At 41.5% G+C, this 16,948-nt stretch overlaps 1 protein-coding gene across 1 annotated transcript in view; it reads left to right on the top strand.

Moving 5' to 3' along the window:
• Positions 1-5,648: 5,648 nt before the first annotated feature.
• ndst1a (N-deacetylase/N-sulfotransferase (heparan glucosaminyl) 1a) overlaps positions 5,649-16,948 on the top strand; it is a 50,915-nt gene continuing 39,615 nt past the window's right edge. Inside the window, exon 1 of the mRNA XM_037779579.1 lies at positions 5,649-5,938. The gene's annotated coding sequence lies outside the window, so the exon portion shown is untranslated. The remainder of the gene's footprint in view (positions 5,939-16,948) is intronic.

Below are 16,948 nucleotides of genomic sequence, written 5' to 3'. Positions count from 1 at the left end.
GCACTGTTTCAATACACCATAAAGCACTACCAGACACTACCAGGCATAACCTCATTAAGACTATTATAGTTATTTATCTATTATTCTATACACCATCAGGCATAATGTCAATACACCATCAGGCATTACCAAGCATAACCTCATTAACACTAATACAGTTATCTATTATTATATACACCATCAGGCATAATGTCAATACACCATCAGGCACTACCAGGCATAATGTCATTAAGACACATAGAGTTATCTATTTATTATTATATACACCATCAGGCATAATGTCATTAAGACTAATATAGTTATTATTCAATACACCATCAGACATAATGTCAATACACCATCAGGCACCACCAGGCATAACCTCATTAAGACTATTATAGTTATTATTCTATACACTACCAGGCATAACCTCATTAAGACTATATATAGTTATTATTATATACACCATCAGGCATAACCTCATTAAGACTAATATAGTTATCTATTTATTATTCTATACACCATCAGGCATAATGTCAATACACCATAAAGCATAACCTCATTAAGACTATTATATCTATTTATTATTCTATACACCATCAGACACCATCAGGCATAACCTCATTAAGACCATTATAGTTATTTATCTATTATTATATACACCATCAGGCACTACCAGGCATTACCTCATTAAGACTAATACAGTTATCTATCTATTATTATATACACCATCAGGCACTACCAGGCATAATGTCATTAAGACTATTATAGTTATTTATCTATTATTATATACACCATCAGGCACTACCAGGCATTATCTCATTAAGACTAATACAGTTATCTATTTATTATTATATACACCATCAGGCACTACCAGGCATAATGTCATTAAGACTATTATAGTTATTTATCTATTATTATATACACCATCAGGCACTACCAGGCATTATCTCATTAAGACTAATACAGTTATCTATCTATTATTCTATACACTATCAGGCATTATCTCATTAAGACTAATATAGTTATTATTTTATTATTATATACACCATCAGGTATAATGTCATTAAGACTAATATATCTATTTATTATTCTATACACTATCAGGCATAACCTCATTAAGACTAATATATTTATTTATTATTTTATTTCCTATTTCAATACACTACCAGGCATTATCTCATTAAGACAAATATATTTATTTATTTATTATTTTATTTCCTATTTCAATACACTCTCCAGTATAATCTCATTAAGACAAATCTATTTATTTATTTATTATTTTATTTCCTATTTCAATAAACTATCCAGTATAATCTCATTAAGACAAATATGTAAATATAAGAAGCATATACAAATACTGGGAAAGTAGAAACTCTGGTATTTACAGTTTGGGTATAAATCTGTAGTCTATGTGTTATTAATGTTGTAGGCACTATATTGTTTCTGTAAAACTAATATTCATATTCATAATTTAACAATGAATTGCCTATTTCCGCCTATTTGTCTGCATTTTTACTTGATGCTACTTTACATTTTTACATGTCAAAGGTAATAGTTTAATAATTTAATTTGATAATAATTTTGTACTCCATCACATGTATCTAACAGTCTTAGTTTCTAGTTATTTTGAATTTAAAGATTTTACATACAAAGCATATGATTATCAGTTTATAATTATTAATATTAATATTAATATGTTAGCACTCTCATCCCAACCGTTATTATTATTATTATTATTATTATTGTTGTTGTTTTATTTTATTTTTATTTTATTTTATTTTATTTTATTTTATTTTATTTTATTTTATTTTATCTTATTTTATTTTATTTTTTCCCCCTCTAATCTCATGTAACTTAACCCATGGCAAAGGAAGCTTTTAAGTGTATGTATGTCTGTGAAGCCAAAGACAAATTCCCACGCAAGTGTACAATAAAGATGTCTAATCTATAAAATATGATGCAATGTTCTTTAATAAACAACCCAACAGTAATAAAATACTGAGCTTACATTGACCAGGAACGATGTCAAAATATTGATGAAGGATGCATCAGTAATAAAAAAAAACAATAATTAAGATAAATAGCCTAACATAACACCCTGATATCACAATATCAGTGTCTGCAAAATGAGTACTTTTACTTTTGACTTGATTTCTCTGATAATGCTTCTATACTTTTACTTAAATTAGTTTTTGAGGACTTCTACTTGTAGATCTGTAGTGCTATTTTTACATTCTGGTAGTACTGCTTTTAATTAAGTAAAGGATGTGAGTACTTTTTTCACCACTGTGTGTGAGTGAGTGTGTGAGTGAGTGAGTTAGTGAGTTAGTGAGGAGACAGACAGGCTGGCTGGCTGGCTGGCCGGTGTGTGTGTGAGCTTGTATAAGCCAATTGTGTAGTCCACTTACAGTTTATCTATCCACCTGTTCCCATTCAGGTCAGGGTGTCTTTGCTGTGTGAAACTCCAATTAGCGGGGGCATAGGATGTTTGAGATTACGGATGGGCATTAAGCCCCTAATGTTTATTTAAGGTCGGGGTGATGTTGTGGAGGGAGTCAAAGGGCCGGGATTAGATCCAGGCCTGGAGAGCTGGCAAATCTTTCACATAGTGCAGCTGCAATTCAGGAGGTCAGAAGGGGGAAGTCTGCTATACTTTTACTTTCAAATGAAAAACCTATTATCTTCTGTTTGTTGATTCAGTCAGTGACTTGGAGGTATAATCAGATGCTCAACAATTGCTCGTGTGATCATATTTCCAAGAGAAAGGGTTAAACTGAGATCTCTAGCCTCCTCCAGTCTGTGTCTCGCTCTCTGTTTAGTGGGACACCGACGTAAAGGCATCGCCTTCTTTGTCTTTAATGAGTCGTGTGACCTTATCTCCTCTATCATGTGATGTGGATGAGACAGCCGGAGCTGTTTTTGAAGGACGACTTTGTCTTGGATTTAGCCACTCCGTAATCAAAATCACCAACCTCACGAGTCACAAGGTCAGAGGACGTGTAGGTGTACTATTACCTCACAGCTGCATCCATTCAAGATATTATAATAAGATAAGATAAGATAAGAGATTCCTTTATTAGTCCCACAGTGGGGGAATTTGCAGCAAAGGGAGTATAGTGCAAAAAAACAAGAAGCATCGCTAAAAAACAGAAAGCCAGATACAACACAGTGCAAAAAGCAAAACAAAAGTGAAACAAAATATGAAGGAAATATAAAAAAAGGAACAATATAAACAAGAGAAATATTAAAAGTAGGAACAATATATACAGCATTGACTATTACCAGACTATTAACGCAAGTGGAAAAATTATTTAATAATATTTAATAATAATTCTTAGAGTTGTGTTGATGTTATGTGGTATAGGCTACACTATGACATCAGTTATGATTTATGGACAATGTTATGTGTTCATTTATAATATATTTTTATATATTTCATATTCATTTATTTCTTGTCCTGAAACTATATGTTTGATAAAGCTATTAGTTTTCTATGTAATTCAAGATTGATGATGTGTGTTGTCCATTCTTTGGAACAATAATTGGAGATAATCCCCTCAAAAGATAAAGAAAATATGAAATAAAAGTAACTTTCCTTAGAATATCATAGCAATACATTGAGTACTGACTTTTATATCATGGCTTTCTCTAAACTGATGGTGCATTGTTGTAACTTTTGATATGAATTTAATTTGTATTTATATGATTTTATTTAGTTTAGATCTTAATTTTTGAGTGTTAATTACTTTTATCATGCTTTTATTGTAAAGCACCTTGTTTTGAAAGGTGCTATATAAATAAAGTTATTATTATTATTATATTTATTTAATTTTATTTAAAAGGCACCAGGTACAGTTTAAAAACATAAATGTCAACATTTGATGCACCGTATACCAGATTATAGCTTTAAGATAATTCACATCTGTAGTCTCTTGGCAGGTCAAAACAAATACAAATGATTAATAACAATGTTGAGTATTAAGATAATTTGTCTTTGGGTTCTATAGGCCAATGCATCACACAACATACCAAACTCACAATGTACATACACACACGCATAAAACATGGATCATACATACACTCATGCTTGAACGTGCTTAAATTCACATGTTGAGTGTGAGACAGTAGTTCTTTAAAGGTCCCATATTGTAAAACGTGAGATTTTCATGGCTTTTATATTATAAAGCAGGTTTAAGTGCTTTATAAATACTGTTAAACTATCAAAACGCTCAATATACGGAGAAACACACACAGCCCGTATTCAGAAACTGTGGGTTTGAAACAAGCCGTTAGGATTTCTGTCCATTTGTGATGTCACAAATATACAATATTTAGATTATCACACGGTTTTAAACGTAAACATTATAAATGTGTCCCAGTTTATTTCCTGGTTGCAGTGTATGTGAATAACATCAGCTGACAGGATGTAAACATGGACCCAAACTGTTGCATAGCAATGCAATTCCGTTGCAATTCCGTTGAAATGCATTAAAACGGAGCGTTTCAGACAGAGGGTGAATACAGGTATATTCAAGCAGACTATGAGGAAAATAAAGTTTTTTTTTAACATTACAGCATGTAAACATGTTCTAGTTGACACCCCGAAAATACAAGTATGAACCTGAAAATGAGCACGATATGGGACCTTTAAGATAATAAAAAGTATTGAAGGACAATAGTTTCTGATACAAAAAACAGTAGTTCCTTAAAATAATAAAAGGTAATAAAAGGCAATAGTTTAAAATACTAAGACCAGGTATAATCATACCAGATAATAAATAATCAATTTACAATAAATTAGTTCTCTATAACATCATATCATATAAGGTCATGACTGAGTATCAGTGACATTGTACTTGGAGTAATATTGCATGAATACAACAGCCTATATAGCTTAGTCCATTTCCCCTTTGATTCAACATAGTTTATACAAATTTTAAAAAACACATTTTTGCATATAGGTGCATGTTGTGTAATCTATCCCTGAGCTCCTATAGGAATCACTAAACTTTCAGGATAATCCCAGCAGGACTCCTGCACAATTGAATTGTGTGTAAGAGCAGAGCCACACAGACACAGTCCATCATAATTTGACTATTATGGAAGTTTTTATTGGACTTTATTAGTTGTAATCCACAGAAGACAATCCACAAATATGTACCATGATCTGCAAATATTTCACTACCCACAAACATGTATTTTTGTATTTGTGTTGTGTAAAGTCACATCCACAAAAATACAGGGCGATTTGCAAATACACATAATTTACTCTGTGAATACATATTTTAACTCCACATAAAATTGTTATAGGTTTACATGTAAAGTGATATAGACGCATTTATGCATCCATTTCTACATGTGGAATCTTTGCACATTTTCAGATCGCTTCTTGTGCATTTATTATGGAAGTTTTTATTGGACTTTATTAGTTGTAACCCACAGAAGACACAAATGCATAATACATGTTTGTGGATAGTGAAATATTTGCAGATCATGGTACACATTTGTGGAATGTCTTCTGTGGGTTACAACTAATAACGTCCAATAAAAACGTCCATACATTACTGAAGATGCAGATCAACCTGCATGAATATGAAGGAGTTGTGTGTGTGTAGTATTTGCATGCATGCATGTTATATATGCGCATAGAGAGAGAAGAGAGAAGACTGCGCCGTGCTGGCGCCTCCTGTCGACAGTTATGAGCCACTACCGGCTGCACTGAGCTGCAGAGAGGGAGCAGAGAGAAGAAGAGAAGAGAAGAGAGCAGAGAGGGGGCATTCTCAGATTTCCCGATTTCTCCCAGCCGAGTCCACATCACGGCCGACAGCAAACCGAGACGACGACGACGACACCAGCAGCTTCTTCTCCTTCAACCCTGCAAACCGAACCGAACCGGACCGGACCGTGCTGTGCTGCTCTGTCTCCCCAAAAAACATCCACCTAACCCTCCACCAAGGTGAGTACATGGACACGACGCGGAGGAGTCTCGTCTTGGTGTTTTTTCGCACATGTTTTGGTGGAGAAGAAGCGCCGCCGCCGCCTCGCTTCTCTCCAGGCCACACTGAACACTGTCTGGCGCAGACGGCGGAGAATCAGGCCAGTTTCTCGGCCTGACTGGAAACATAAAGCCCCGGTGTTTTAGTGGAGGCTCCGTTCAGCTTTTATACAAGCTCAGCATGCACAGAAAGCAGGCTAACGTTATGGTTTTCTGTTGAAGCGGGTCAGGGACAAGTTAGTGCTCCGGATAGAGAGAGAGAGAGAGATATAGAGAGAGAGAGCTGTGTGTCCGGGCTGCTGCTGTGATTTAATATCTGAATTCCTTCATCCAGCCGGATGTGCAGCCAACTTGTTTTTGTAACTTTGTAGCAGCTTGTGATGCATTCTATCGCCTCAAGTTAGCAACAATGTAGCAGTCTAACATCAGTGTGTCTCTAATGTGTCTCTTTAAGTTAGCAACAATGTAGCAGTCTAACATCAATGTGTCTCTAATGTGTCTTCTGCAAATGGAAAAAAGGCCAAACGATTTTTTTGTTGTGTGCAAATTATAATTAAAGGTCGATGCTTGACTGTCTGTCTGCCACCTCTAAATCTAATAGCAGAGCACATGAGACAGACAGGGGTGGATAATAAGAATAGAATAGAAAGCTTTATCGTCATTGTATTAAATAGAAGGAGATTCACAGTTGACACTTCTGGTCAGTGCTTTAAAACAAATACTTGACAAGACTAAACAAGGCAGATAAAACATATAACAGGTAAAACACACACAGTTATAAAGTAAATCAAATGTCCAGGGGGGATGCAGTGACCTCCTGCGTTAACATTAGTCAATTTGTCCCAAAATGGTTTCAGGGAACTTATCAGGTTATTTATCAGTAACAGTGATGATGATGAATATGATGATGATGATGATGATGATGACACCAGGCTCTGTGTGTTATGATGATGATGCTATATTGTGTACCTGTAGGGATCACCTGCAGGTGACTAATATTGCTCCTCAAAACTCTATTTATGGGGGAATAACAAAAAACAGATAATGCTGATGAGTCATATCATTCTCCAGTTTGTCATCAAAGATACACACCCAGTTTAAATGTTGTAATCTGTTGTTTATATTGTTGTTGCACAGTGCAACCAATGATCCTCTCCTAAATGAGTTTTTTTACTTTGTTAGTCTTTTGTTGTGCCCCTCCACCTCCCCCTCCACCTCCACCGAGCTGCATCCATTAAAACACTATAAACACTATAAACACTATAAACACTTGACTCTGTAGCTCTAGAGCAAAAAAAAACAAAAAAGTGTCAGTCCAGACCTGCCTGAAATCTGTTGCCTTGGGGTGTGTGCGCATGCAAACGTGCACCTAAGAGATTACTAAAAGGAGAATGACTCACGCTCCAGAATGTATTTGGCAAAGTCATAAGGACTTTCCCTGCGTTTTGAGCCTCAGCTGCAGAAGACATTCTTGTAACTGTCCTTCTGGTTCTGGTATCATGAGATTTATTTGACCGATGCTTCACATTTTTTTTTTGCTATTCCCAAGCCATGTGTTGTTTATCACGTTCCACCCATCATCTGAAAAAAAAAAATGTAGGGCTTATTCCATTTGCAGATTAGATAAAAAAAAATGGTTGCTGTCATTTTGTTTGTCAAATTTGCGGAGAGCTGAATCTTAAGTTGCGTTCTATTTATCCGTGCCAACTGTTTGTCTGGTTGTTCTAACCCTCCATCTGACTGCTCTACTGGCTGCCAAACATGCTGTGATCTAGCAGCTTTCACTTGATGAAGGCTGCCACTGCTGCCGCAGCCATTTGATCATATATCAACATCTCTTCACTTTTTAGATATGCCTGTGAAACGCTGCGACGCCTGGGTTTACAATGCCTCCAACACGTGGTGAAGGGGTTGATAAAATACTGCAGGCGCGGTGACAGTATAGTGACGGATCGCGTCACCGAGCCGTGTTTGGCAGTTTATCAGAATGAGACATGATCACAGACAATTTGTCATTTTTAGATTTTAGGCGTGAATGGGGAACGTTGTCAATCATAGCTGTGACTGCTATACTGCTACTTATTGGAGGATGTAACTCTACTAGGGATGCACCGATAACTCTTTTTTTCAGACCGAGTACGAGTACAAGTACTTACATTTGGGTACTCACCGATACCGAGTACCGATACGAGTACTTCTCTGTGCCAAAAGACCCTTGTTAACAGCCAGCTGGAGGGTGTGAGCGACACACGGCAGGCTCCGCGACTGGCTCTAGGTCGGCTTGGAAAGGCTCGGGGCGAAGGTGGTTCACGGCCGCAGCTTTAGAGCGCTCCCCGCCCGGACTTCGCCGCACCGTGACTGGGCTTCCTGCTCCCGGTGCGACTGTCGACCGGGACAAACTGTCCTCAGTGCGCTCCAACCGCGTCGTGCCGCGGACCACGTAAGGGGTCTGCAAGGGGTCTGTGGCGTTGTCGGCAACCCACCCGACCCGTCTTGAAACACGGTCCAAGGAGTCTGACGAACGCGCGAATCAGAGGGTGCAAGCAAAACCCCGTGGCGCAATGAAAGTGAGGGCCGGCACGCGCTGGCTGAGGTGGGATCCCGGCCCAGCGGGGTCGGGCGCACCACCGGCCCGTCTCGCCCGCACCGTCAGAGAGGTGGAGCGTGAAGACCCGAAAGATGGTGACGAGAGGTTAACGTTGCACTGCTCTAAAGTGGCATCGGAGCTGTTTTGCGAGTACGTGAGCACAGTATCGGTATTGGTGCATCCCTAGATGTAACTGGACCATCACATTTAATGCTCTACACAAGCTAACTGTTGGGAACTTCATTGCCCAACAACATGCCATCTCTTGTATTTTTCCATGTCAGTGCCCCTTGTATCCACACTCAGTGTGTGGGGGGCAGACCTCTCTTTAGAGTGGGGCTGAAGCCAGGCATCTTTCCAAAACTCAACCCCTCCCCACCCCCCCAACCCTCTCTGCTGGGTATAAGCACTGCTTTGTGCCACAGTACTGCTCCCTATGGTTCTTATTCACATACTACTACAACACCACTGGCTCCTTCACTAGATACTGGAATCTACAATTGGAAGTGTACCCAAAATAGCCCGCTGTTTGACAGACAAACTCTGATGTTTCCTCATTAAGTCAAGCTTTTTTGGATTAATACACCAGAATGCAAGCGAGAGACAGATTGTGTAGCCTGTAAGATAGTTTCTGTATTGAAGCCTGGAATGTGGCTGCTGCGGCATTTGCTGGCTTATAGTGCTGTGCTGTATCGCGGGGGGGGGGGGGGGGGGGGGGGGTATTGGAGAGCAGGAGCGGAGTAAATACATTTCAAACAGCACAGCACAAACCCGAGTATTAGCAAATGATCCGATAGCATCTGTAATCCTCGGGAAAACCTGGAGAGTTGTTTTTTGAATAGTGTGTTAGCCTCCCATCAGATAGTTGGCAAGCACCGGTGGTAGTCCACATGTGTGACTTGCTGGCTAGGCTAGCGGCGCGGCTGAATGCTACAGTATGCGGGCAGATCAGATTACTGAACGATTAGCCATGGCCTCCTATCCCCGGCCTCGGGAAATGATTTTCCACTGTCATAATTCCCTAGACTGAATTACGCAGGCCAGTGACTCAGAGAGATACTCAATACTACAGGCCGAGTACTGCTCCGCATAACTGTTGCTCTCTGGAGGGGGGAGATAGCTACCATTGTTTGCACTGGAGGACAACATAGATTTGTAATTTGAATTTCTAGTTGAAGCGTGGAAGGTCGTGTAACCCAGCCTTTAAATGTTCCAAAGGGGTTCATTGTGATGTTTGTTGAGGAGACAGCTGGAAAAACTGCTGGAAAACAGTCCCAAAACTGTCTCTCACATGTCCTTCTATTGTGAGACGTACGTCAAAAATGTGAGCACATGTCAGATGGGCGATGAGGCGATGTAAATTAAGCAGGCCTCTAGTGGAATTTTGCTGAATGGAAAGAGAGACGAAGAGAGAGAGGAAAAGTGGGAGAGGCCAGCCGGTGGAGGTAGGACCATGTTTCCAAGGTGCCTACCCCCTGAGGCAGGAATCCGATACATTCCAGAGGCTCCGGTATCCAGACGAATAATGGGTGACTAGGGTGTAGCGTTTCATCAGATGACACATGATTGGAGCGTAAGTGCTGGGAAAAGTAAGAGCTATGTCATAGGCTCAGAGGGAGCCAGCTCTGGTTTTGCCTGAGGGGTCGGGAGGGGATGCCAGAAGAACGGGACAGGTTATGTGAGATATGGATTTATCCCCGGCTGAGGACGACATGTTTTTTTTTTTTTATAGCTCTTGTAGTTATCACACCCCCGCCCACTCGCTACCGTTTTAGATGTACACATTTACATCATTGTAGGCATTTAGGTGACACTCTGACCCAGAACAGCTTACCATAGGAAACTCTCATTGTCTTAGGTACATTATACTCTGATTAGGCCCCATAGTGGCAGTTCAACTAATACTTAAATGGCTTCTGATGAATAACCAAAAGAAACCATTAGATCCTGCTCGGCTACTCTCTAGACAAGTTATGGCACGAAGCTGTTTTCTAGGTCTGTGACAGTCTGAGAACTGTTTTGCTCTTCATGTAAGACTTAAAGGTCCCATATTGTCATATGTCTTTTATATTATAAAGCAGGTTTAAGTGCTTTATAAATACTGTAAACTATCAAAATGTTCAATCCATGGAGAAATACACACGGCCCGTATTCAAAAATTGTGCGTTTGAAACAAGCCGTTAGGATTTCTGTCCATTTGTGATGTCACAAATATACAATATTTAGACCATTACACGGTTTTAAACGTAAACATTCTAAATGTGTTCCAGTTTATTTCCTCTTGCAGTGGATGTAAATAACATCAGCTGACAGGAAGTAAACATGGACCAAGCTGTTGCCTAGCAACGCAATTCCATTGATATGTACTAAAACGGAGCATTTCAGACAGAGGGTAAATACAGGTGTATTCAAGCAGACAGCATGAGGAAAATAAAGTTTTTTTTAAACATTAAAGTATGTAAACATGTTCTAGTAGAAACCCAAAATACAAGTATGAACCTGAAAATGAGCGTAATATGAGACCTTTAACTAGGGCTGACCCGAACGCTTCGGAGCTCCGACCATTGCCATGGTATTCAACCTCAAAATCACTATTTGAATGCTTTGTTTTTAAAAGAATGTTATATATATATGTTTGTAATAATAACAATGTATAAATCCCAAAATAAGCCATGAAATAAGGAATAATACCACAACATTAGGAATAGGAAGGAGGTTATGTTTTCACCGGCTTTGGTTTGTTTGTTTGTTTGTTTGTCTGTCTGTTAGCAGGATTACTCCAAAAGTCTGCGATGGATTTGAATGATTTCAATCAATCAATTTATATAATTTGAGTTCCAACACATTCGAAATGGTTATATTTTCCTTCTTCCTAACGTGCAAAACAAACGAACCGTTGTACTGCTGGTGATGACTTGGTATCAGGAACCCAATCTAGTGTTCTTCTCGGAGCAGAGTCTTAATTTCAACCCCAGAAACGTGTGCTCTCCAGCTCTTAAGCCAAAGGCTATTTATACTGCAGACACAGAAAAATACCCTGTTTTATTTAGTGGTCAAAAAACAAGCTGTCTGGTGTTAATGGACTTCACCTCAGCCATTCCGGCGGACCCCTCGGGGTACAGCACGCCGTTCATACGCTCGGCGAGGGAGCTCTCGGCACTGGCCCGTTAATGAAGCCATTTTCCGAGATGGAGAGATGCAGTAATGGGAACGCACCACTTCACTGCGGGATATTCTAACCCCCCCCGTCCTCATCATAAGTGCTATCAGTCATCGGATACGATTAGATTTGTTTTGTTTTTTTCCCCCTCCTTTGTCCATTTAGCCATTTGGAGGGCTCTGTTTCAGATGATTGTGTTGCCTTCGTGTTGCATCGAGACGTCATTTATATTGAGGAACTTTGAGTGTGTTGTATCGGGGTCAAGGTTCTTATACTCCGACTAGGAGAACAGGAAAGCCGTGATAAACACTGTTCTGTCAGTGTGTTTAAATGTTCGACATTAGCCTTAAATCATGGACCGAAGGCTCGGTGCTAAAAGCTCAGTGATGTGAGCTCGGAGGGCAGACAGGTGGAGGGGTGGAGGGAGGGGGGGGGGTCTGTATGTTTACCCAGTTGTCTGGTGGCCTCGCCGGGTCTGATTGCACCACAGATCCCACACACATACTCTCACCTACTTTAGAGCTGACGTGTGTGTGTGTGTGTGTACGCCCACACTCATGCACACCTCAAGTTGTTTACGATGCATATAGTATAGTATATAAACGTGGAAAGTATAAACTGTTTACATGTTTTCCATTGAGAAACTAACTAGGTTTCTTAGTGTAACATTTCAACTGATATTTGGAGACATACAAAAACAATACTAAACTCATTTGATTGTATATTATGAATGGTGCCTTGCTTAAAAACACATTACTAACATGCGGTGTGGGAAACTCAGGAATGATTTATCTGGCCCAAGTTCACCGACATAAACACACCTGATGTCACAGCAGCATGGCGGCACACACAGTGAACTACCTTTTCATTATCTTTGACTTTCTGTTGTGTTTGTGTTGTGAAACTTGCTGTAACAACGTAGAACAGGGTTCCCGCGGATCCTTAAAATGACTTAAATTAGATTTTCAGAAATATTTCCCCACATGATTGTCTAGTTGTTCATTTCATGATGGTTAAGGTACTTTATATGTGGTAATTGATGTAGGTCCTCTGTAGATGCTTGTGAAGCTCAGACACTTGCATTCAAACATCAGTTTGCTGCTGTTTTCTGGAGCAGATGCACTGGGACGCATTTATATTGGAAGTTGCAATGTTGCAATGAAAAATGACAAATAGTGTGTTTTATCTAATCATTCATTCTGCTCTCGGTCGACTAAGATTTCTTTAGTTGATTAGTCATTTGTTTATTTATGCTTTTTTTTTCTGTTGAATAACTTATTTCCAAGAAACTTCTGAGCACATCTCTGGTAAACACACGAGTCAAAGTGGTGCGTTTGTGTGACTATGTGGAGAAACTTAGTTTAACTGGAGGAACTTTGATTAAATCAGGTGTCAGCAACCTGCGGCTCTTTAGCTCCTCTCCAGTGGCTCCCTGTGGACTTTTAAAAATGGAAATTAATAACTGTTTTTTGTTTACATTTTAATTTGTATTTATTATTGTTGTAGGTCTATGGTACGACGGTATGACAGAGTATTAGGGCCACACTGAGGAAACAAAATAAATCTGAGATTTCGAGAATAAAGTCATAATATTATAAAGTAGTAATTTTACGTGTTTACGACTTTTTTTCTCGTAAAGTTATGATTTTATTCTTGTAATATTACGACTTTTTTCCCGTAATATTATGACTTTATTCTGTAAATCTCAGATGTTTTTTCCCTCAATGTGGCCCTAATACTCCGTAGTACATTTGCACTTTGGCCCTCACTGCATTAGACTTATATACTATATACTTAGACTATAAATTGTTTTACCTTCATCACAATGATCCAATGTTCTGTGGCTCCAGACAGATTTTTTTTTTATAGTAAAGGTTGCTGACCCCTGGATTAAATCAACTAATCGTATGAGTGTTATAAAAATGTCTTTGGTTGAGGTCAGCCCTTCAATACATACACTCAGTCAACAGTTTATTAGGTCGATCTTAGCCCCACAATAACACCATCAGACTAAAACTGAGTCATTGCAGAGCTGATGTATTAGTGTTAGTTACCTTTTAACAGTGTTTAGTTAGTGTCCTTGTCTTCTTAACAAGTGTAGCTGTCTTTGCTTGAACTGTTTGACAGTTTTTTCTTGAAGCTTAAATAAGAGCGCAGCTGTGGCCCGGTGCTGTCAGGAAGACCTTGTTCGCTGTTTACCAACTAGAGTTTTGTGTTTTCGGTGCTATCATCATCGTGATAAGCAGCGATACTGTAGGAAAGTGAGGAGTGAACACCTACGCAAGGTCACGGAGAGGTTTCAGATTTCTTTTGTTAGCCTGCCGTGATGATGGAGAGTGTTTTGTTAGCCAGGGATAACAGTAGAGCATTAAAACAGGCACGTCTGTGACACGGCCTTGAGATCAGAGCGGGCCCCGAGCACCATGGCATCCCACCAGGACAGCAGGACTGGGTAAACTTTCACAGGGCATCTGGTGCCCAGTTCCCGTGTTCTCCTCTCTGCTCCCTCTCTCCCCCCTGTCTCTCAGCCTCAAAGCAGACCACGCCACCACACCACACCACAGCAAGTCATCTGGTGTCCAGTCGGCTCCCATCTGTGACTGCGTTTGGCTTCGCTGCAAACAACCGATCGTTTCCTGCGCTGCATCTAAACAGCTCAGCGCTGCTATCTAGCTTAATCTCTGGGTGGAAAAACTATGAGTGCATTGCCAGGGTTATGGGTCATCTCCATTTCAATTCATTAAATTGCATCGAGGCATCGAGAATCCACCGTAGCAAACTGACCGCAGCTGACGGCATACCTCTTTTCCATTTTGAATTGCTGAGGTGGAAAGAATTGTAATGGTGCCGACCCGAGGTTTAGCTGCTGGCAGCTCCGAGTGTACCCCTCCACTGATCCGAGGCGGTGCCGTGTCTGCCCAGCCTGCTGTCTCTCATCCGTCCTGGGTGGGAGGGAGGTGTGTGTGGGTGTGTGTGTGTGTGTGTGTAGGCGCCTTTCCCTGTCTGTGCAGGACAGGTGTTGGCAACCCCGAGGTCAGTCCAGATGCAGCTGGGGCACCTAGACAGGAGGACGGCCGGGGACTGCATAATGACAGCAGGATGAATGAGCTTTGTTTTGGGCCGGTTTTTATTCCGAGGGTGCAGCTTCGAACGGGGTCAGTTGTGATGGTCAGGTGGTGTAACGGCCGGCTGCTCTCAGCGGGGACGTGCAACATTTGGTCCTTACAGAGAGGGTAAAGAAGTTAAACTAAAGGGAGCCATAGTGGGGGGCGTGCAAGCCTGCAAACACAAACACCACCCTACCCCCTCTGTGAAGTGTTAAGTGGCCGGATATGTTTGGTGAATGGGACACAGGTGTCCGGGCCGCGCTGTGTGTGCCTGGCCAGAGGTCTGTGTTTGTTTTCTCTCCGTAATGGCCCCCGACTCTCCGCTGCAGCTCCACCAGAGCTCATTGGCTCTCAATGGGCCGGGGTGAAGGGAGGCCCCCTCTTCTCTTTTTTTCTTCTTCTTCTTCGACTGAGCGGTGGATGAACTTGACTCAAGAATCTGCTAATGAAATTCAAGACATCCCACAAACACCATGTTGAGGCTACACATCGAACAAGCCTGGTTGCTTTTTAGATTCTTTTATTCTCCCCTTTATCCCTCCGTTGCCTCTGATCTACCCGGCAAAGCAGGCGTTTGAAGTTGTCGAGACTCTGGCTTTACTGTTGAGTCCTCAAAGTGCTTATGTGACAGGTAGAGGGGGAGCTGGAGGGGAGTAATGTGACTCCCACACAGTCTCCATCCTCCACGCCCTTGTCTCCCAACTTGCCTACCGCACATAGAAGTCTCTGTGGTGATGTCACTGCGCCGAGCTTCCCCCTTTTGTTGAGTAACAGCCTAAAGGTGCGCCACGGGTTATGAGACACCGCCGCCGTCGCCACCGCCACCGTCACCGCCACCACAACCCCATGCTGTGCCTCCCCGGGGAGCGCAGCACGGTGAGGTAATGGGTTGTTAACCCCTCAGCCACCTCCCGTGTTTGGCCGTCGTAGCGTCAGCGGTGGCCCCGCTATCACCGCCCTGATCTGATTGTTTGAGTGAACCTGTGGCCTCTCCAGATGGCCAGGCCTCTCTGAGCTGGTTTATGATAACCATACAGTTAATATCTGGCCCACATAACGCTCCCCCCCGCCCTCCCCTCTGCTGCTCTCATTTCTCGCTGCCACCCTCTGTGCTATTGTCTCTCATGCCTTCTCCTGAGTGCCCCGTTTTATTTCTTTATTTCACTCATCTTTTTAAATTCCAGAATCCATTTCTTTTGTCCCCAGGCACAACGGGGCGATGGCTAGAGACGGTGTAGCAAATTAAATTTCGGTCTCCCCTCTTTTTGCTCCCCTTGGACGTGGGCACGACAGAGCAGTCGAAGGAGAACAGGAGGAAAGAAGGCCAAAGCCCATTTCCCATGCATTACTGTCTCTGTCCTCGGGGTCTATAGTGGAGTAACACCAACACCTCTATCGCTTTTTTTTCCCTCTTTAATTTTCTTTTTCTTGCTTCCTCCCTCCCTCGCCGCCTCGCTCTCGCTGCTGCTGCTGCTGCTGCTGTTCCTTCTCACGCAGCCTAACCTGAAGGTCTCTCTGCTCTTGCTACCACTGCTAACACAATCTGACCCAGTTTATTAGTTTGGGTCTGGTGAATCATTAATCGAGGTTATCTAACTGTTCCTGTAATGATTCCGCTGTGACTCGTTGTGTCAGAGTCTCTCTGCGTTTGTAAGCGATCAAGCTTCTCGCTCCGCGCATTTGTACTCTATCATAACTATCTTGCCAAAAAGAAAAAAGAAGCATCGACCCTCAAAGCTAGACTATATGTTTAATAGGTGTGCCGTGCACTGTAATATGTCATTGTGTCAGAGCACAATACGAGGACTAAGTGCACTGAATGCAAATTAATCTTGTGGGATGGCAGCAGCTGAATAGAGTGTGGTTTGGGGGAAAGGAGGGGAGCAAAGGGAGGGACAGAAGGAGGGCTAATAGTGGCGACAGAGAGGAGAGGGAGAGAAAAGAGCATGTGAGGAGGAGGAGGAGGGATGTGGGGATGTAGTCATCGCCAAGCCCATTCATCATGCAATGCCTGCTGGGATGCGCCGGGGTCAGTCCCGCACAACACAATTACAGCCTGTTCTGGTGTGTTGTGCTCAGCTCCGCTGTGTTCCGACTATGTTCTGTTGTCTTTTGTT

The sequence above is a fragment of the Sebastes umbrosus genome, chromosome 9 (assembly GCF_015220745.1).
Source record: "Sebastes umbrosus isolate fSebUmb1 chromosome 9, fSebUmb1.pri, whole genome shotgun sequence".
NCBI lineage: Eukaryota > Metazoa > Chordata > Actinopteri > Perciformes > Sebastidae > Sebastes > Sebastes umbrosus.
Note: the sequence above shows the minus strand (reverse complement) of the source record. Positions and strands in the feature narration are given on the sequence as shown.